Genomic DNA, 21,498 nt, shown 5'->3' on the forward strand with positions numbered 1-21,498 from the left:
GCACTCGAAGGAAAGGTACACGATGTCATCGTTCGGGACTTTCCACGCAGTGAACTTACTCTCCGGACAAGATGGGATAGTGGAAAAGGGCCAAGAAAATACCTGCTACCCTGATGCTCTGCAAGTAAAAGTGTTTGAAATCAGATGTAGGCAGTACTTCTCATGCGGCCTACGCCACCGCATCGGAGTGGAAACAGCTCGGGCCTAGTTTACGGTTTTGTGCAGAGCCATTCCCTCTGGGAACAGCAAAATGAACGTTACCCCTTTATTTGGTTACACGCTTTACGAAATCGGAGACATGCGTCTGAAGGAGCTTTTTATTTTATTCAGGGATACTTCCGCATTTTAACACTCAACTTCATCTAAAAACTGAAATTCAAATGATAATTACCTCAATGCATGAAAGGATTTCTTCCAGAGGCTTTTCCATGCTGGACCACCATAACCCTAAAAGGTCATTTACGTAGTAGATGCAAACGTTAGCGAGCTGTGTTGCCAAACAATGCCATGAATAAACAATCTCCATTAGGCAATATGGTCTAGTTGTACATGAGCCCTCTCCGACTTGAATTTCTCCTACTATTGTGTTTTACGTGTTCAGGTAACTAATCATAAGCTGTAACTTATGACTGTAATCATAACTGTAATCAGTAACTTAGCAGGGCAATGCCATCAGCGAATCGGAGGAGGTTGCCTCCGCGATATAGCTTGAGATCTTCCCAGTGCAGGCCTTTGAATAGCGTTACAAATATGCAGTGGATAGCAAAATGGCCAAGGTGTGCCTTTGGCGAGCACTCAGTCGGATTTGTACTCGGTCACTTCCCTTGTAGAGGAGTATTGTAGTAGACATACTGAAGCACCCTTCATGTGCTTCCTGCTTTCCCATGGTTACGCTGTGCCTGCATGATATGTTTTTTTCGTAATCTATGAAGGCTATCTACAGAGAATGATTATATCATGCGCCTTTGTCTATCACCTCAATGATGGTGCGATAGCGGTCTACTATCGAATGCCCTTTGGATGGTAAGCAGCGCCAGAAACAGAGTGCCAAAGTAGGCAATTGTGGAAGCATTCCACATTACAAATTTGGGAGAACACTGCGTTAGTAAGCTTTCTATTAATCTTAATGAGAAGGTATGGCAGGCCAGCAGCAGTATCGGCAACATGCTCAGCAACCATTTTTGTCTTGCTCTACAGATTTTGGCGGCCCTTCTGTGCGGACCAGTTCCACCGCGTGGCTACGACCCAGTGGCTACGTCGTTTGACCTGGTCAACGAGCCCTCGCATCGCGGGAATGAATGGTGGCCCAGCGCCTACGCATCAAGGGCAATCGACGTGGATGTGTTCAGTGAGCCGGCATCGGAAAATCTGGCTCGTGCCAGGTGCCCGGCGATTACATTGTTTTCCGTTCCGCAACTGACAGCGCATCGCTTCATCTCGACAACTGTGACGTCACATCACATGGCTCAGCAAGCCCCTTTAAAAGAGCGAGCAACATCGACTTTCTTCAGTGGGCAGGCCAGCAGCAGTATCGGCAACATGCTCAGCAACCATTTTTGTCTTGCTCTACAGATTTTGGCGGCCCTTCTGTGCGGACCAGTTCCACCGCGTGGCTACGACCCAGTGGCTACGTCGTTTGACCTGGTCAACGAGCCCTCGCATCGCGGGAATGAATGGTGGCCCAGCGCCTACGCATCAAGGGCAATCGACGTGGATGTGTTCAGTGAGCCGGCATCGGAAAATCTGGCTCGTGCCAGGTGCCCGGCGATTACATTGTTTTCCGTTCCGCAACTGACAGCGCATCGCTTCATCTCGACAACTGTGACGTCACATCACATGGCTCAGCAAGCCCCTTTAAAAGAGCGAGCAACATCGACTTTCTTCAGTGGGCAGGCCAGCAGCAGTATCGGCAACATGCTCAGCAACCATTTTTGTCTTGCTCTACAGGTTAGTAAAAACGTTTCCATGTACTGTTATCGTAGTGACAACCGGTTTCTGTTGCTGCTGCCCTGCCCACAGTGTTTCAAATGTATTCTGGCGCACATTGCTTTATTGCCTACTAACCTACTTCTTTCGGGCGATATTGAGACAAACCCGGGACCAACTGAGAAGCAATTGCTGTCGGAACTGCTAGACGGCCAAAAGAAAGTGCAAGGAACTATTGAAGGAATTATCGACGGTCAGAACGAAATAAAAGAGCAAATGGTTACACTAAACAACAGAATAGATAGCATTGAACAACAGTTGTCCAAACTAGGCACGCTGTCAAAACAAGTAAGCGAAATAGAAAAAACAATAGCAGATTTTGACAGCCAGTTGTCCTTTCTGATGAATAAGGTGGACGACTTAGAAAACAGAAGCCGTCGCAATAATCTTATAATTTATGGTTTAGAAGAGTCAGAAAACGAGACGCTTGAAGAACTTGAAAACACAGTGAAAGACGACATAATAAAAGAGAAGATAGGTATAACACCTACAGGTATAGAAAGACTTCATAGGCTTGGGCGTAAATCCAGTGACAGATCTAGACCGGTTATCATAAAATTTCTTGACTATCGGGAAAAGGCATCCATTTTACAAGCAGCCTACAAACTAAAAGGATCGTCGTACTCTATCTCGGAAGACTTCTCAAAGCGCGTGCGTGACTTACGTAAACTTTTGTGGGACAGCGCAGCGGAAGAAAAAGCAAATGGCGCTAAGGTAAAGCTGGTCTTTGATAAAATTAGCATTGATAGTGTTATGTTTGCTTGGGATGCCCAGAAAGGAGAGCGTGTCAGATTGGTCAATAAGAAAAATAACTGACAGAAAAAGCATGATCCTACATCCTTGAAAATCTTAAACATTAACTGCAGAAGTGTAATCAATAAAGTAACCGAGCTTGAAGGGCTCCTTTTTACTAACGATTCAGACATTGCTGTGCTAACCGAAACATGGTTACATGATGCAATTTTCGACAGTGAATTCGTGCCTACTGGTTACAATGTACTCCGGAAAGACCGTACTGGAAGAGGTGGCGGCGTCTGTATGATATACAAGAAATCATTACGAGTTTTAAGGATGCCTGATGTGCCTAATGTAGAGTGCATTTTCAGTAAAACATATTGTGGTACAATCAGGTACATTATAGGTGTGTTGTACAGGCCCCCTTCTTCTTCCATATCGGTTTTAAATGATTTGAAAACTTACATGAACACATATTTAAAACCTGGCGATCGGATAATTCTAGCTGGCGACTTTAATCTGCCTAATATTGACTGGCGCACGATGTCCCTCAAAAACCATAACGACAAAACAGTTGATGCCATGTTGGACATAGCATTTGCATTTGATTTATCCCAACTTGTTGACGAGTACACCAGGGTACACGATAGCGCTAAATCTATACTGGACCTTTTCTTCGTAAGCGGATCTATTAGTACTAAAACAAAATGCGAAATAATCCCAGGAATCTCCGATCACCAGGCCGTGTTCCTTACCTTATCTGATGCCGCTATTGACAGCCATCCAAAGCAGTCATGTTTTCCTAACTTCTCACGCGCTGATGACACATCAATAATCGATACCTTATCCTTTTATTTTGATAGTTTTTCGAAGTCTACCGTAAATGTAGACGATCTGTGGATTTCTTTTAAGGATCTGGTTATGATGTGTATTAACCGTTTTGTGCCAAGCATTGTTAAAAAGACAAAACGTGACAATCCCTGGATTTCCCGCACTTCAATACAAATGCGTAGAAAATTAAAAAAGTTGAAAAAGAAAAGGCAAGCAGTTGTCCAACCTGAAGGCCTGCTGGATAAAATTTCCGCTCTGTCAAGTCAACTACGAGGACAGGTAGCACTTGATAAAGAAAATTATTTTGGCGATTTGTTGCCTAATTTTATAACTAGCTCACCTGAAAAAATTTTGGCGTACAATCTCACCAGTATCTAGGGATTCTCATGCATTTGAAATCAATGGCACATTAACACATGACGGAAAGGTAATATCAACCGCCTTTAACGAATACTTCAAATCCGTTTTTACTAAGGATAATGGCATACAACCTGTGTTCGAAACATGCTTACCTCCGATGCCTGATCTTGTCATCAGTGAACAGGGTATAACTAAAATACTTTTGAATCTTAACGTAAAAAAATCCCTTGGGCCTGATAAAATACCCAATGCATTCATAACGAGGTATGCAGAATGGGTGTCCAAGTATTTGTTTATAATTTTTTCTAGGTCTCTAAACGAAGGACAGGTTCCGGGCGACTGGAGGACAGCCAGAGTTCAACCAATTCATAAAAATGGAAACAAACAGTACATTAATAATTACCGACCGATTTCATTAACATCGACAGTTTGCAAAATTATGGAACACATAATACACACCCACATTTCCCATTTTCTTGAACAACACAATTTTATTACAAATTTCCAACACGGATTCCGGAAAGGTTATTCTACTTGTACCCAATTAGTTCAGACTATACACGATTTTGCGAATGCTATTAACAATAGTAGCCAAACAGATGCCATTTTTATGGATTTCGCCAAAGCATTTGATAAGGTCTCTCACAAAAAACTGCTTTCCAAAATTAATAGCCCACTCAGAAATAACAAAATCATTAATTGGATTTCAGCATATTTGAGTAACCGTCAGCAATATGTCTCTTTTGGGGAACATTCCTCTCAAACTGTTTTTGTTGACTCTGGCGTCCCTCAGGGCTCAGTGCTTGGGCCACTCTTGTTTATCATTTACATTAACGACATCGTGAAAGACATTCCTGTTAATATTAAACTATATGCGGATGATTGTGTGCTATACTCCGAAATTAAAAACATGTCAGATCAGGTAAAACTTAATGAGGCTTTTCAGAAAATTAATGCCTGGTGTGATGCATGGCAGATGCCTATCAACTTTCAAAAAACCGTGTAGATGAGAATCACTCACAAGAAAAGTCCACTGATGTTCCAATATTCATTTGATAACAACATTCTTTCCGAAGTCTCACACTACAAATATCTAGGGCTATGGATTACTAACAACCTTGACTGGACTAAACACATTGATCAAACTGTAAATAATGCAAACCGTAAACTTTTCTTTCTTAGGCGTGCATTGAGACTTTCCACACCCCGAGTTCGGCTTCTAGCGTATAAATCGATTGTCCTTCCAATACTAGATTATGCGGCAATAATCTGGGATCCATTCACCAAAACAAACGTAAATAAAATTGAAAAAATACAAAAGAAAGCAGTACGTTTTGTTTACAATAGCTATGGACGCACATCAGTAAGTGACCTCTTAAACAGGGCTGCTTTAATATCTATAACCGAAAGGAATCGCGTTGCTCGACTAATACCAATTGGTCAAAGGTCATTTTAAAATTAACATTGATGGACTAATATCCTTCTCTTCAGGTTATTCTACAAGACAACGTCACAATCTTACAATCACCCCTTTCACCCAGCGTAATAACTGCTTGAAATATTCCTTTTTTCCGCGAACAGTAACGGAGTGGAATCAACTTACTAACGACGAAGTCCTACAGCTATCTGTAACATCATTCATCGGCAACCTCAGTGCACAATAATGTCCTCTGTCATGCATTCCCGTTTCCCATTTTTTTATGACCTGATTTTAATATTGTGATCGTTTTGGTGCTCTTTCTTCATTTAATTAATTCCCTGTTGACCATGTTTACTGATGACTTGATAGTAGTGTATTTATATGCCCCAAACCTTATTGTACTTTTTTGCTGTGTTATGTCATTGAGCCTTTCATTTTTGCTGTTGTGTTTTTGTTGCTTATTATTAATTTGTGGCCTTTGTACTTTTTTTTCTTAATATTTGTACTTACCTATATTCTGTATGCTCACCCTGCGAAAATCCCTTCCTGGGATTGCAGTATTAATAAATAAATAAATAAATAAATTCATGTATCCTTGCCGGCATGTCACTTAAGAGTTAGTACGCCTGGGTATGTGCAGTGAGAGGTTTTGTATTTCTTCGATGCCTTTCTTTTTCATAAACATTCATGCTCGAGTTAGCGTTGGTCTTGTGTTGTCAACCTTTGTTTTTGCATTTTCGCGCTATTCGCCGCCCAAAGCAATGTCAAACCAATGAGCCCAGCTTAGAATTTTGACTAGAATACTTTTCTGCACAAGTTTCAGAGGCGATTGTCTTAGTGACTACCTTGAAACAACGGATAGAACGCCAATCAGTCCTTAATTTCTCAAGTATTTGGGATCACTTTCTTTGCGGAATAATAGGATGTTAACTCTGCTCTGTGCTTCCGGTGCGCTTGAGTTCATCAGGCTTTATGTACATAGGGTGGAAAGCTTTTAACTCAGAATGTCTCCTCCGCCCTTCATTAAATGTCAGTCACTTGATCCTAGCCTGCTGTTTTTGTTCTGCACACTGCTGGTAAGACATCAACTTCTTCCTGTCTTGATAGTGTGGCTATTTCAGTGTCCTAAGCGCAATCATTTCGCAACTGACCTCACGATTATTTTGTCCTCTCTAAAAACTCGCCCAGAGTCTATTTGCTCCTTTAACAATTTTATTTATTTTGCTAACGATACTGCTCTCCTTGTATGTATCCAGCGGGAGGATTTTATCACCAACCTCTTTAAAAAAATGGCCTGGCTTAGCTTATGGTTAAGCCTAGGATGCGAAGCATAGTAGCCTAAAGAATTAAACATTACCTGGCTATACCTGGTTAGCCATTCATAGACAAGACATTACCTGGCTATACCTGGTTAGCCATTTCATAGACAAGAATAACTCATGTGTTACTCTGCTTCTTCCTTTATTTTTCTCAAACCAATAAATACACTATGATGATCAGTAAAGTAATTCGTTTCTCACGTTGCTTCTTCCGGTAAGCACGCTCCTTTACAAGGCGCTGTTCAGGAGTTTCTTCAGCACGCATTTTCCGTTTGGTAGCATTTCGCCGCTCGAACCGAGTAGAAGTACTCGAAGCTTCATCCTTCACCTCGGCATCGGTTGTCGAACGCTGCCGTCTAGCTGCATACTGTGCACGTCGCTTGGCAAGCCGTACTTCTCGTTCTTCTTCCGTTCTAGTGGCTCTTTGTAGCTTGCGCTTTGCGGTCTGGCGAGCCGCCCTCTCCCTGGCCGACATCTCGCTGCTCAACTGACTCAACGAGTGCGTCGCCTTTTGCGTGACGTCAGTATCTCCTAGCGGTAGGAGCGGGAGTTAGGCCGCCGGCGGAGGCTGCGCGTCCGCAGGCGAGCGCACGAGGCCCCAGCTTTCACAGCTCTTGTGACGTCATATCACGTGGTGCGTCCATGAAGGTCAAGTGGTAGCTACGCTGCCGTGCGCGGCGCAGCAAGGAAGAGCTCGGTTGTGCGAGTAATATGCTTCGCATAAAAAAACAGCGGCCGTGGTCGGGACGAAGTTTTGCGCGGAAGTCCATAGCGTTAAGAACAACATGCAGGAGGAAATATGCAATGTCAATTGTGCCACAAGTGGAGATTGCCCTGGTGACATAATAAAAGTTAGTATAATCCATGGCGACTGTAATCGATCTGTTGCCAGAAATTAACTTTGGAAGGCGACACAAGGGGCGCGTAGTCTGGCGCGGTAGGGAGGCTCTGACTGTATATTGCAATGTTGGACAAAGCCCGCGCGAGAGTGAGGGGTCCGTTCCTGCGCTCAAACGTTGGTGTAAAAGCCTATTAATAGCGGGCTACAGAGCTGTAGGGGAGGGGTCAGATGAAGCGGATTCTTGAGGTAACCCGCGAAAGGTGTATACTTGGGAGGATTAGGAGATAAATATGATAAATTAATTTTTAGTTACACAGAAAAGATGTTCCCTAATGCCACAGCGATACCGTAATGAATCTCCCCACTGCCGGCCAACTGCGTATACTGCAGCGGCAGGCGTTCAACATCTGGGTGCTATATCACCCACTTGCTTCGTTTTCCATTTGGCAGCGACAAGCGTTGGGTGTTTCCTGGGTCACAACTGACAGTAGACTGCTTTTTTTATGCAGTTTAGTCATAATACGCGGTTTCAAGCAGGATTTCAATAAGTTCGGTTAACACGCGTTCGCATTATGGAACCTCAACTCCGTTTCTATAATGAAAAGGAGTAGGCCTCCAAAACATACACCGAGTTTACATATGCGTCTTTATTTCTGCTTTAAACTAAGCCTCCCGGTCCCTACCTTCAGTACTTTCAATGGTATCAGAATTGAAGCCCCTTTAGTGTCGATTGAATGTGAAGCAGAATCTTGACTCTTACTTTTTTTTTTGTATTCTGCCTTACTATAGCAGAAGAGCAGGCTTCATCTTCTAACACTTCATGAAGTGCATAAAAGCCTTCAGCCCCGCTACTCCTTTTCACTGCGCTCTTCCCGTCTCACCGTCTACCTGAGCAGGTCACAGAACGTCTCAGGTCATTGCCCTTTTGATGAGGACAGGTTGCCGTTTGCAGTTAAGCCATGGAACCAGCTGAGGTTCGCAGTTCGTGTAAGAAGCTAGAAGACGACCGCCACGTTTGCACACTCTCATCGCTGCCATTCTTCGTCCTAAAGCGCTGACCGGCCACATTTTCAACAAAAATTACCTATAAGTTCGTTCACATCCCAAATTCAATTTCAAACTTCAAATTAAAATTACTTTATTTCAGCATTGTTTACATCGATACTGGAGGCCGTAGACTGAAAGCCACGCAAACGGCTTGACGAGGCCCACGGCCCCATACACTTGACATAGGCTGACACAGCAGGAAATCGTATACGAGGTCTGTTAGAAAAGTATCCGACTTTATTTTTTTTTGTGAACACCTGATGGATATGAAACAAGCGCGCTTACAGCAGTCAACCTTGAACCCTCGGGCGCACGCACGAATTTTTTCCCGCCTGCCGATAGCGTCAGTCGCTGGCAAGCAGCGTTTGAGTGAGGCAGTGCGCAGTGCTCTCGTCGGTTTTTTGTTGCAAGGAAAATGGCGGAGCGAGAGGAGCAGCGCTACTACCTCAAATTTTGACAGAAACTTGGCGATAGCCAAGTGGAAACCATTCGAAATGTTCAGACGGCTTTCGGTGATGATGCTATGAGCAGCACACAGATTAAGCAGTGGAGCAACTGGTTTAAAGACGGCTGCACATCCGTGGAGAGAGAGCCACGCTCCGGTCGGCCATCAACATGCCGAAATGACCACGTAATTGCCGAAGTGAACGCTGTGGTGATGCGGGACTGTTGTGTGACTATCCGAGATATTGCGGGAGAGGTGGACATCAGCAATTTTTCTGCACATTTCATTATCACCGAAGATTTGGCCATGGAGAGAGTGGCAGCGAAATTCGTGCCGAAGCTTCTGACAGTGGAGAAAAAGCAGCTTCGTGTTGAAGTCTCAAAGGAGATGCTGGATTCCACAAACAGTTACCCTGACTTCACCGACGCCGTAATCACTAGTGACGAGTCTTGGGTGTACGGGTACGATCCGGAAACCAAATCACAGTCGTCACAGAGGACGCATTCCACGTCATCAAGACCAAAGAAGGCCCGCCAAGTGCGCAGCAATGTCAAAGTGATGCTGACTGCTTTTCTGACTCCCTCTGTGTGGCACACCACGAGTACGCACCCCACAGGGTCAAACAATGACTAAAGAGTACTACAGGGATGTCCTCCATAGCCTAGTCGGTGCTGTGCGGCGCAAGAGACCGGAATTGAGGTCAACAAGAAATTGGCGCATCCCTCGCGGCATTGCTCCTGCACATTCCTCGCATTTGATTCAGACTCTTCTGGCAAAAAACCAGACTCCTGTAGTTCAACAGGCTCCTTACTCTCCTGATATGTCCCCCTACGACTTCTGGCTGTTTCCTAAAATCAAGAGGCCATTGAAAGGAGCGCGATTGCAGAAAAGAAAGGACATTATGGCTGCAACGACAGCAGAGCTAAATTCCATTCCGAAAAGGGCCTTTTCGGAATACTTCCAACAATGGCAGCACCGCTGGGAGATGTATATGGAGCCCCAAGGAGACTAATTTGAAGGTTATTAGGTTTCTAACGCTCCAGTTATGCCAGTTTTTTTCTTCGGCCAAAGGTCGGATACTTTTCTAACAGACCTCGTATAGTGCAGGAATTTACACAGACTGCCCGCATGCAAGCAGGAAAATAAAATTGAAACCAAAAAGAAGAAAATACGAATTTTCAAAGAGAAATCAGCTTACACAATACTATTTAAATAACTGGGAAGCAGGAAACGAATCATTTGCTTTCCGTAGTTAGTGCGAGTGCGCGGAACTTCCCACTCTTGCGATGTGCGAGTGTCACGCACTTTTCTTGTCAGCGTGTAACTTCCCGCTAACAGTACATTTCAAGCTCCGTCGAAAACAACGAAACATGTAAATCGTGGTAAACGTGCATTCTTTTGCACTCCCGGCATCCTTTCATATCTTGTGTATTTTATTCGCAGCTGTCATTAATCCCGTCGAGCCCCTCTTTTGGTTCTCCCGTCTTTGCACACCGTCACATTGGAAGTTGTCGAAGTGTCGAATTCGAAGACGACGGACGTGAGTGATTGCGGTGCGCCCCAGTGCCACATCTGCAACCTCTTCTCTACAGGCAAGCTGATTTTACACTGTACGGACCGAAACGCTACCACATCACTAGTTCCAGCTGCTGCCCAGGCAAAAGCGTGTGTATTTGCTTTTTTTCTATCTCCACCCTGCACCACGTACGAAATATCCATCTGCATACGCTGAAAGGGAAGTCAGAAAAGTGTAAAAAATAAGGGGATCCCACCGAAGTTCCGCAAAGAGCATAAAAATAGGGTGAACAACAGCAGCCGTTCTGAATTCAGCACGCCGTAATATCTAACCAGCGCCTGACACTGGTTGCCGCGTCGTCTTTAAGGCGTTCAGATTCTCGTCGGCATTTCTCACCGGCGGTCAAAGGGCCGCTCCGAAACGGTTCAGTGCTGTTTTAAGCAGACTGGCGAAATATATCGCCAGTTTAATAGCAACAAAAACAAAAAAAACACGAGAAAGGACAAAGAGGGGGGGGGGGGGGGGGAGAGAAGGCGTTGAACGTAATGGGGCTCTCTTTGCGGCGGTCCTCTTTAAGGCCGGCTTGGCGGCGAAGTCGTTCTAGAATATGTGTCACGTCAAACAGCAGTCGTGAATGTCACGCGCCCACTTGGTCCTCCGTGTTTTTGAGCCCACTGCTCGTTCCGTCTCCGAGGTCACATCAAGGCGATGTGCCGCCCCTCGTTTGCATGGGGCACGAGCTTGTTACTCGCAAAGAAGCCGTAAAAGCTTTCTGCTGCCAGCAGTATTTCTCGCTACAAAATGCGAGGGCGTCGAATAAAGGAAGAACAAAGCGCGAGAAAGCAAAAGTCGGCGCTTTGAAGCACTGAGGCAAAATATGGAAAAGTTGCGGATGTAGAAATACGTCGTGGCGCACACCGTCAGGCCATATTGCTGTCACGTGCTGATTTATTGACTGATGAATTTTCATGCTGAAGAAACACTGGAGACTCTGGGCCATGGTGTGAGAGGTATCAGTCAATTTCGACCTCGTCAGGATTTTATTGTCAAGCCATGAAGGAAATAAAGAAAAGCCCGCAGTTATTCATCAGTTATTACATAATGGCGCCGTCCAAATTTGAAGAACTCTGCACGTTTGTTCGTGGCGACCTTACAAAGCAGCACTTTCGAGCTAATATGATTTGAAGAGGCAATCGCTGCAACCCCCACATACGAGGACAAATCAGAGTAACATTCGTGTTCTCTCATGTTTAGCTAGGAGATTGCCGAATAAATTTCTTGTTCTTTCACGCAGATACCTTTAGGACATGACGATATCAATTATCTCTCCCACGATGTGCCTAATTCCCGTACACGACATATGCTGGATTCTTAGGAAACGCCTTATGGCAGTGTAAGTATCTTCCTGTAACTACACGCTGTTCATCTGCTATAGACTGAAGAAACTGCACAGAGGGAAAAACATTTGTTTTGTAATACGAATGCTCATATCACATGCTCATTTGGTGCCTTTAAGTATATATTTAGCAGTGAAGAATGTTAACAATATAACCTGGACATACAGTCATAAACGAAAGCAGGCATTTCTGCACTAAAAGAAACCATTGCCCGTCATTTTTAATAGCAGTACTTTGGTATAAACTCCTGACATATTGCTTTTTGTAACAGGTAGCAACATATACGGTTAGAATGGGTTAAGGTTGGCGTTAGAACTTTCCCAATTGCTTGGGCGCAGAAGATAGCTGGAATGTTAAGATACTACCTTGCTGAAAAAAGTTGTATGATGCAATAAACTCATACAGTTTGTCATACAAATATCATAGACTTATCATACAACTCATAAAAAATTATCATACAAATGTCATAGATTTCTGTAAAATCACACAGTCATCTTAGAGATGTCATAGAATATGATAGAAATTGAATGATATCTCATACAAATTGTATGATATTCTATGATGTAGCCTCTATGAGGTTATTGCATCATATAACTTTTTTTCAGCAGTGCTATAGCGCCAATGAACTCAGGAAGTAAACACTCCAGCTCTAAAGTGCACATTGAAAAAACATGTAGCATGTGTTAATCAATCCGTTAATAAGTGGCAAGGTTTCTATGTTCGCTTTTTTCATATTCGTGGTTTCTCGTTCCCTTTTCTGTCAGTATATAGTTGCTTTGGTGTGTTAATGGTGCTCTCATACACGCAAACTAGTCCACCAAATTATCCGGCTAATTGCATCATTAGCTGTACTTCTGCGAAACAGTAGGATGCCAAAACTTTTCACTGTACAGAAGTCTCGGCTGCACCTTGACGTATCAGATTCAGGCACATGAGTACCGCGGACCTATTGGTTGTAGTGATTTCGCTACGCTGCTGTTTTCTTTCATAAAACACTTTCTGTAGTTCTTGTTTACAACTGTGGGTGTTAGCTACAGATTCGTTGTGGCTGATGTGGCCGGCAGACACAGTTATGGTGGAGTATTCTAAGCTCCAGATGGGGCCGGCAGACGTGTAGAATCGAATTGTAGCTGGTTCGATTAGCTAAAGCTGCCAAGGGATAAACCCTCGCGCTTTCGTCGGATTAGAAGAAGCTCGACCAGGCCTCATGTGGCTATTTCCCGGAAAATAGATATGACGTAGCCATTGCATATTTAATTAAGTTAATACCGCCATAGTAATCGTGCTTACTGTTATTTATTTATTTTATTGCTGCTGTTGACCCTCACTTGAGGGCCGTTACAGGGAGGGTATACAATGCAATGTACAACAGACAAAATTCACATCTCATAACGTCAAGGCGGACGCCCTCGACACAAAATATCGATTGAACGTTCGAACTTGTGCCCGTCCGATTGCTCGACAACTACGGCACACAATTCATGACAAATTTCGATCACATCAGGAAAAAAAAAGAGGAACGAAAAACATCAACACGTGAGTCGTGAGGCTTGATTGATGTTGTGTGGTTTGTTTTCGCGCTCCGTTTTCCCGGGGACGGAACATATCTATTTTATCTTAAAATGCCCTCGAATTATTTGAAAGAAAAGTCTTATTCTGGATATTTGACTTTGATTTTCAAGTGACTCGAGCCGCATGAATTTAGCATTTCCGTCTCTGAGCCCCTTCTTCTGTATCTTGACGGAATAAAACGAGCAGCCATTCTTGAATTAGTTGAAGTTTATCGTTTAAAACTTTTTGGTGCGGGTTCCAGACAACACAAGCGTACTTAAAGAATGAGAGGATGAATGTTTTGTAAGCTATTAATATGATATCATTTGTTCCGTATTCTAATTTTTTTCTCAGAAAGTAAAATTTTTGGGAAGCTGTTCAGCCCACATTATTAGTACATTTATGCCGCTGCAGATTATGTGTAATTGTGACTCCTAAATACTTGTAGGTATCACCATTTTTAGGTTATTTTTCCAACGTTATAAGAAAATAACTGCAGAATCGTCTTATTGGGTATATGCGTAAAAGTTGATTTTTGTATTTAGTTTACATGTCCCATTTTCCGCACCTAAGATGCAAGGAATGAAGGACTCGGTTTATTCTAATCTAGTCAGCAGCTTGTGTAATTCGATAAAAATTTAGACAGTCGTCCTCAAAAAGCTTCAATTCTACGGGGGACTCGATAACCTCGTTAATATCGTTAATATAAATTAAGAACAATAATGGAGCTAAAACTGACCCTTGAGGACACACACAACCTGTTTGCGATTGTTCAAATAGATTCAATCCACTTCAGAATAGTTTCGCTATAGTTCCCGCTTTAATGTAATTTGAAAAGTAATTTACTGTGTGAAGCCACGGCAAATGCTTTTGCGAAATCTACGCAAATGACATCAATTTGCTCTTGGGCATCTATGGCTGAACTAAATTCATGTATCGTTTCTATGAGCTGTGGTATGGTAGATAACCCTTTTCGAAACCCGTGCTGATGGTGATGAACGAACGTGTTATCCTCGAGAAAAGTTAGTATATGTTTACTTATAATATGTTCTAATAGTTTACAGCTGATACTTGTCAGGAAATTTGGGCGATAGTTATTTGCGAGTAATCGGTTGCCGCTTTTAAAAATAGGTGTTACGACTGCGCAACGTCAATCTTGTGACAACGAGTTAGTGTGTAGGGACTTTGTAAAGATTATAGTCATGAAAAATGATATCCACTCTGAGTGTCGCTGTAAAAACTGGGTTGGTATCCCATCCGGCCCGCTAGCCTTTTTAGAATCCAAAAGTAACAAATGATTAAACACGACGGCCTTAGTCACGACCAGGTCTTCCATCGAACATGAAAGGGATGGTGTTGGTCAAATGTTTAGGGAAATCCCCCAAGGGTGAGTAGATTTGTAATAAGGGAGTAATTACTCATTGACATCGACCCGAGCGCAGCCATACGGCTACAAAGGAAAGCTATACAGCTTTGTCAGAAACTTCGCAGTTTCTCAGCTAAAAGCTGTGAGCTTGACTAGGCCCAGGAGACTCAATACATGGCAATAGCGCGTGTTTACAAAAAAATAGGATAATAAACATCCACCCAAAGAGTTCAGAAACGAAATTTATCAGTACTACTTCCATAGCATACACACAGCGTTTAGCATACATGATGCATAACACAAAAAGAGAGCTCGCACAAAGCGAAACAACAACAAAAGAGTAATAACATCAATGTGCAATTCAATATGGAATATCGCTAACAGAACAAAATATAGCAGTAGAAATCATATATTAGAAAAATAGGAATGCAGCTGCTTGACACTGTATTCATAAATAGAATAGTAATTGTTGAGCGCAACAAGAAGGTTATGGGTCAAGGACTGATATTTGTAGAAAGTGCGAAAGCGCGGGATCGCCCATTTGTCTGTGTTTCTTCTGCTTATGTTTGAATTTGTAATGCTCTGTTTTAAAGACGCCAAGGAAGCTATGGTGCCTTTTAGTTGTGGGGAGGAGTAGCAGGCTGCCTGTAATAGACGAAAGTCGTATAAGTTATCTATGGGAATACTGTTAAGGAAGGAAAAGGATTCTTTACAAGATGACATAGGTGTGATACTTGCGATGCAACGGACAATCTCCATCTGTATAACTACAAGCTTGTTTAAAATAAATCTCGTGGTTGTGCTCCAAACTAAAGAACAATGTGTTAAGTGAGAGTTAGAGGGCATTATATATTTGAAGCTTGACTGATAATGGAAGCAACCTACGACAGGTGATACTACACCAGCGATTGAGGAAAGTTTTATCTAAAGGCTATTTATGTGCACGTACCAGCTTAATGTTGAAGAAAAATGAACGAAGAGAATTTTATGATGAACGACAATATCAACTACCTGATCTTCTAACAGAATAACTCCGCTCGCTAACACCTGTTTAATTTTAAAATGAAACATAATAGATTTTGCCTGAGATGGTTTTAATGTCGACTCAAATCGCTCTTCTAGATGACAGGCTGCTCACTATTTATTGTTCGCCGTAGCACTTTCTCGCAGTGTCCGCAGTAGGCATTTCTAGTAGCTTAATCCTTAAGTCGTATGTCCGCCTTGTGCACCTGCTGCAAGCAACACACTGCATACCGGCTCCCATAGCCAGCACTGGGACCTTGTTTGTGCCCCTTCTGTAACCATCTCCCATGATCTCGTGTTATGCTGGGGAAATAGTCGAGTGAAGCTTATGCAAAGCTCATGCATTCAACTTGAAGACATAGCGATGAATGGTAGAGAAAACCGAAGGTATGATTACGCTAAAACTTGAGCACAAAGCGTTTGCCTTTGTAATAACAGGCTGCTGTACGTCTACGCCCATCTCTTATAGGACGTGCTTCAGACTATGCCCATATGTTAGCTTATGTACGACCATGTCTCAATTTCCTCTCTGTCTCGCCCCGTGTCTATCGCTTTCGCTGCAGCTTTCTTTCTTGTCCGTTATTTTCTTTTCCCTTCTCCCGCGCCGCAGCATTCCTTGGCTGCAAAACTGGCCCCGACCGCGAGCAGAGGCAGCCAACGGCAGAGCCGAACAAGTGGAGCGTGATTCCTTTCCGTTTCATCAGGATTAAAAGGAGACGGCGGCGGTCATTTCGCTCGCATAAGACGCACAGGGGGCGCTCAGGTCGACGGCTGGGGCGCACTCTCGAATGCACTGCTGCTCCGATAGGCCTGGATTTGCCCCCAAGGCTCGGCTTTCGTATGACCAGTGGCCATATATAATCCCCGTTTTGCGGGGATTACTTATGTGCCGAGGAGGAAAAGGGAGAGAAAAAAATGGATGGGTGCGGGGGAGAGGAGTGGAGAGAGAAGGCAAAAAGGGAGACGCAGTGCGCACAAGCTGGAGGCGCCTTCCGGCCTGTGCGAGAAACAAACACGAACGCACAGCACACTGCAGGACAGGTATCGAGGCGCGCACCCATGCGTGACTCGCGAAACAAAGAAAAATACAAGATTAATAAGCTTGTGATTGAAAGAGATGAACGCGAGCCGTCCTCTGCGAATAATCCAGAAGAAAATCTGTGAGCTGCTCAGAAGAAGCTCGTCTTTGAACTGGTCTAAACCGTTCGCCGTCTTGTATATGCAAGGAGCGCACTTGCAGTATAGTTTTCGTTGGTGTGAAAATTCCTGCAGTCCAGACGGTCTTCTGCATCATGTGCTGTTGCCCTGAATGTAGGATATATCGCCCGAAACAGATGACGCGATAGATTGTTTGGTTTCATATCATGTAACATTGGTATACGTAGTTCCGCTATTCCATACTGTCATTTAAATAATAGCTAATCTGGACTACAGCTTGAACTGTCGGATAAACCTCTCCCACGTGCGCGTTCTATTGTCAAGCAGTGGCCCACCTTGGCGTGCATTCGGCGCTTGCGGAACGTCAAGATTGGTGGCGCAGCGGTTATTGCTTTTATTTTTAATTAGGTGGAAGAAGTTTCGTTTGCCTTGGATATACAGATCAGAGATTTCTAAATGATTTGCCGCAATATGCCATTTTTATTATACATGTAATCCTACGAGTCGCTCTCATAGGTACAGTGTATTGACTGCACCAGGTGCACTTCGGCAAGGTTTGTAATTTAATTAGTCTCTAATAAAGAAAACATCCAAGAATTTTACTGCAACAAGAGAATACAGTCAGAAATTGAAATTCAACGTACTTTAGGTTATGAGTTGGATAACAGCGAGCACTATATCTCTACTCCTGTCTACTTAGTGCGCACTGAAAGCACTAGAGTCATTACTGCAGCACAGCGCATTACGCACACTGAGGTTCAAAAGCAACAAAAAAATACCACGTAATGCTCTAAGACCTGTAGGAGAAAAAAAGAAGCGCTAAATAGGCATTAAAAGAATCCAAGGGCACAGGACGACATTTTTTATTTCTAAATTTATGGCAGTTAGCATTTTTCATCTTCCGAATTGTCAACAAACAATTGCAGGGTTTTTTTTTCAGAGCTTCTAGGTTACGGTGCCTCTATTATACAATGCCACTCTCCTGCAGGTAATGTTGGGGTAATCTAAAAGCACCATCGGTTTAGATGCTGAGTGGGACCCATTTGGGAGAGCTGTAGAGCTGCTACATCGGAATTGGGGTCGATGGTCACGTTTCTGGTAGAAATTTCAGAAACGCCCTCAATTTCCACTCATGTGAAAATTTTGCTCCACTGCGACAGCTTTGTGAGAAACTCTGCAGGGTAAACGATACGATAGTACGTCGTATGTAAACGTCGCGGTAGTAAGAAAAAGTGGATTTAAAATGTGTAAATATCACACCTGTCGTTGCCGACGCGTCAGCTCACTGTGTCGTCAGCACTTTTCAATGACTTCCGGGGTGAACTAATGAACTAGGGATGTACAGACGCTGAGTGGTGTACGATCGGCGGCATGTTCGCCGTATTTCTCAGGAAAATAGTTCTCCTGGAAGCGCGCTGGGAATTCTGACGGTCTTCAAAAACAAAACTATGCGAAATGTTCTGCGCAGTAAGGAAAGCCAAAGGTCAGTTCACTACTTATTTTTCAAGAATGTAGTTAATTAGTTTGTAATTACGAGGTGTGGCGGATCTGACATGCGTCAGGACTAATGAGTACACTCTCAATCTCTGTTCCAAGGAGACTTGATTGGTTACGCAAAAGTTGCCAGCAAAATCTTTCCACACATGCTATCACCGCACTATTCTTTTTTTTTTATTCGAGAAGTGTGCCATGACAATAAGTTGAGAAAGGGAGAGTGGAATGTAGGATAATATGGAAAGTTAAAAGGAGTGGATACCAGTTTCGGCGAGGTAGTCGCATAGGCTGCTAGTCAACTGATTGTTCATAGTCCACTTTACATAGTCACCTTCGCGGTTCCACCGCAGCCCCGCCTCCTTGAGGAGGCGTTTTCTAATAGATTCGTTCCAACTTTTCTGTGTTCAACACAAATATTTGTAGCGCTGTTTTCTTTTCGTTTAGTTGAACTTTATTGGAACACGTTAACTTTAGCAGAACAGCCGCTCGCCAATTTTCTCCTTTTTTACGGTATGTGTAGCCCGGTTCCAGTTACTTCTTGAAAGTGCCAGATAAAACTGGGGAACTGATCAAAAGGGGGGGGGGGGGGGGGGGAACGTTAGTGGGAGGGTACGGCGCCTTCTGGTGGGGCACGTCCTTTCAATAATTTCTTCAGAGTGAATGACTGTCCACACATATCTGTCAATAAAATAGGTAGTTACTATAGACAGATCCTGCTGACTAGTCTATGGAGAGTCTATAGATTAATGGCCATACAGTTTTAGCAAATTGTTTTTTACAGACAGTCTATAGACAAAAGTGAACTGAAAGTCTAACGTACATGCACAAACTTATATATTTTATACCAAATCTATGAATTTATGCCTTTCACTTTTTGTCGCCTTCTGCCTGCAGACTACAGACCGCAGTCTACTGAAGGTTAAGTAGACACAGGTCTATAGACTCTATATAGTGATTTGATGGACTTATAGTCTTCCACTTTAGTAGACTTTTGTTTATAGACTATCTATAGACCTCTGTCTACTAAACATTCAGTAGAGCATTCCCCATAGACTTTCTATATGCACATCTTATAACTGTTGGAAAATACGTCACAGCACAGCTGTCACAAACGACATCGCGATCAATATACTTAAGAATTAAGTTTATTTCAGAGATATCCAGGTTGGACGTATCCAATACATGCACGATTAGAACTGCGCCACATTATGCAATTCAAAACTCAAAGCAATAGACAAGCTATAGTTTCCTTAAAATCATTCTTGCAGCCCGTTGCCGGCTGCCCACCATCCTGGGCATGTTGATGATCTGCACAGCGCAAATAATAATATTACAGGGGTAACTGAGAAAAGCTTCTACTGACGTCCTGTTCGTGTGTGCTTTATAACGCAAGAAATTTCTTGGCTACCCTGATGCCCTATTCAAGAAAGGCAATCTTGATAGTTTCACTAAATACACATTACCAATTATACAAGGGCTTGATAAAATATTGTAATAGAGACCCTTAATTTTTTAAGCGCTCTGCTTTTTAATAATATACCTATTGTAAAGACCATATACTTAATGTATTCATTTTACACTAAGAGAGACCGCTGTGAAGAATCGTGCCAAATATCAGCACGGATTCACTACGGGCTGTTGAAAATGACACTCCTGTGGAAAGAACATTCAGAGCCTTAAAAGAAGTACGCCTGCAGGAGGCTATTGTAACATTTCTTTTCATACGCACTATACAGCAAGCACTTTCATGAATACGCTGCGTGAAACTGGTACAACGGTACCGAAACAGGCGCAAGCTGCGCGAAACACCCCCGGTAAAACGTTAGACAGTTTACCATAGCTTAGCGCCCATGGCACAAAGAAGACGCAGCATTACCATACGCAAGAGCGCGCTCTTAGATATATGCTAAGCTGCAGCTCACCATGACGAGCGCAGTATCCAGAAAAAGCAACGCGGCTGCCGCTGACTCTTTCCAAAACTAGTAGTTGCGAGAGCGAGACAACACGCTCATTGCCGCATAATGAAATATGTCTGAAATTCAATGGAATATGTCTGAAATTCATTAAGTTGTTCCTTCAGAGCTAGCCCGCAGAGCGAAGGCAATGAGTTGTTTCTCCAATGCGCCGAACCTTACCTATAGAGCGTTTAGAAAGATGAAAGACACTTGCGAAGCAACTCGAAATAGGAGCTATTGTGACAAAACATTGCACGCTCTTAACTACAGACGCAGGCATTACGCAACGAAGTCTGAATTGCATTAAGTTTCACCATTCAGCGCTGGGATCAGACCCTTTGGCAGCTCTGTTATGTAGCGGTCGGAAATCATAAACGCTCTGCCTCCAGCAGAAATGCTATTGGAAAGAGTTAGTGCGCGCGTGCAGCAACCTCTTCGTCGAGGCAACCTTTACCCAGGTTTCGAAACGAAGAGCGTGCTGGCCAAAGGCTGCCAGCGGCAGCTTGGATAACAGACATAAACGAGCCACAGTAACAAAATGCATGTAGTGAAAGGGGAGATGAGCTGCAGCTCGTGAAGTTTTTCGCGGTGTTTAAATTGTGCACGTTGGCCGTGCGGGCTTGCAGAGGCTCTTGTTCAGCCATCACACCATCAGCATTCCTCCAGCGCCGCATGACCGAAACTTCGACAAATATCCCCTTGCTACAATATAGTGTCACAAATACCCTTGGTGAAACTGCCGTGGTACACGATGCCCACGGAGTGCGAGCGTCAACACGTAAGCAGTGACGCAGGCCGAATAGTATTTATGTAAAGAACGGTTCATGGTACGGACAGACGAGTTTATCTTTTCAAACGAGATAGGCAGAACGAGCTGACGCGGCGCCAACTGCCAAATTTCGGCAGTGGGGCTTGGCAATTTTTCTGGCTACGCCGCTACCGCGCAGAATGAAAAAGCACTGCACATCTCGTGAAGGTCGCCTTATCATCACGGGTTCTTCACCGATTAGCTCTGCTGCGTGTTAAGAACAGCACAACAGCACATACATAAGCG

General features: G+C 43.5%; 1 pseudogene; it reads left to right on the top strand.

Annotated features, from left to right (window-relative positions):
- The first annotated feature begins 1,136 nt into the window (after positions 1–1,136).
- LOC149344182 (uncharacterized) lies at positions 1,137–3,819 on the top strand (annotated as a pseudogene).
- The last annotated feature ends 17,679 nt before the right edge of the window (positions 3,820–21,498 follow it).

The sequence above is a fragment of the Amblyomma mixtum genome, chromosome 5 (genome assembly GCF_055824585.1).
Source record: "Amblyomma mixtum isolate Tamu chromosome 5, ASM5582458v1, whole genome shotgun sequence".
Lineage (NCBI taxonomy): Eukaryota > Metazoa > Arthropoda > Arachnida > Ixodida > Ixodidae > Amblyomma > Amblyomma mixtum.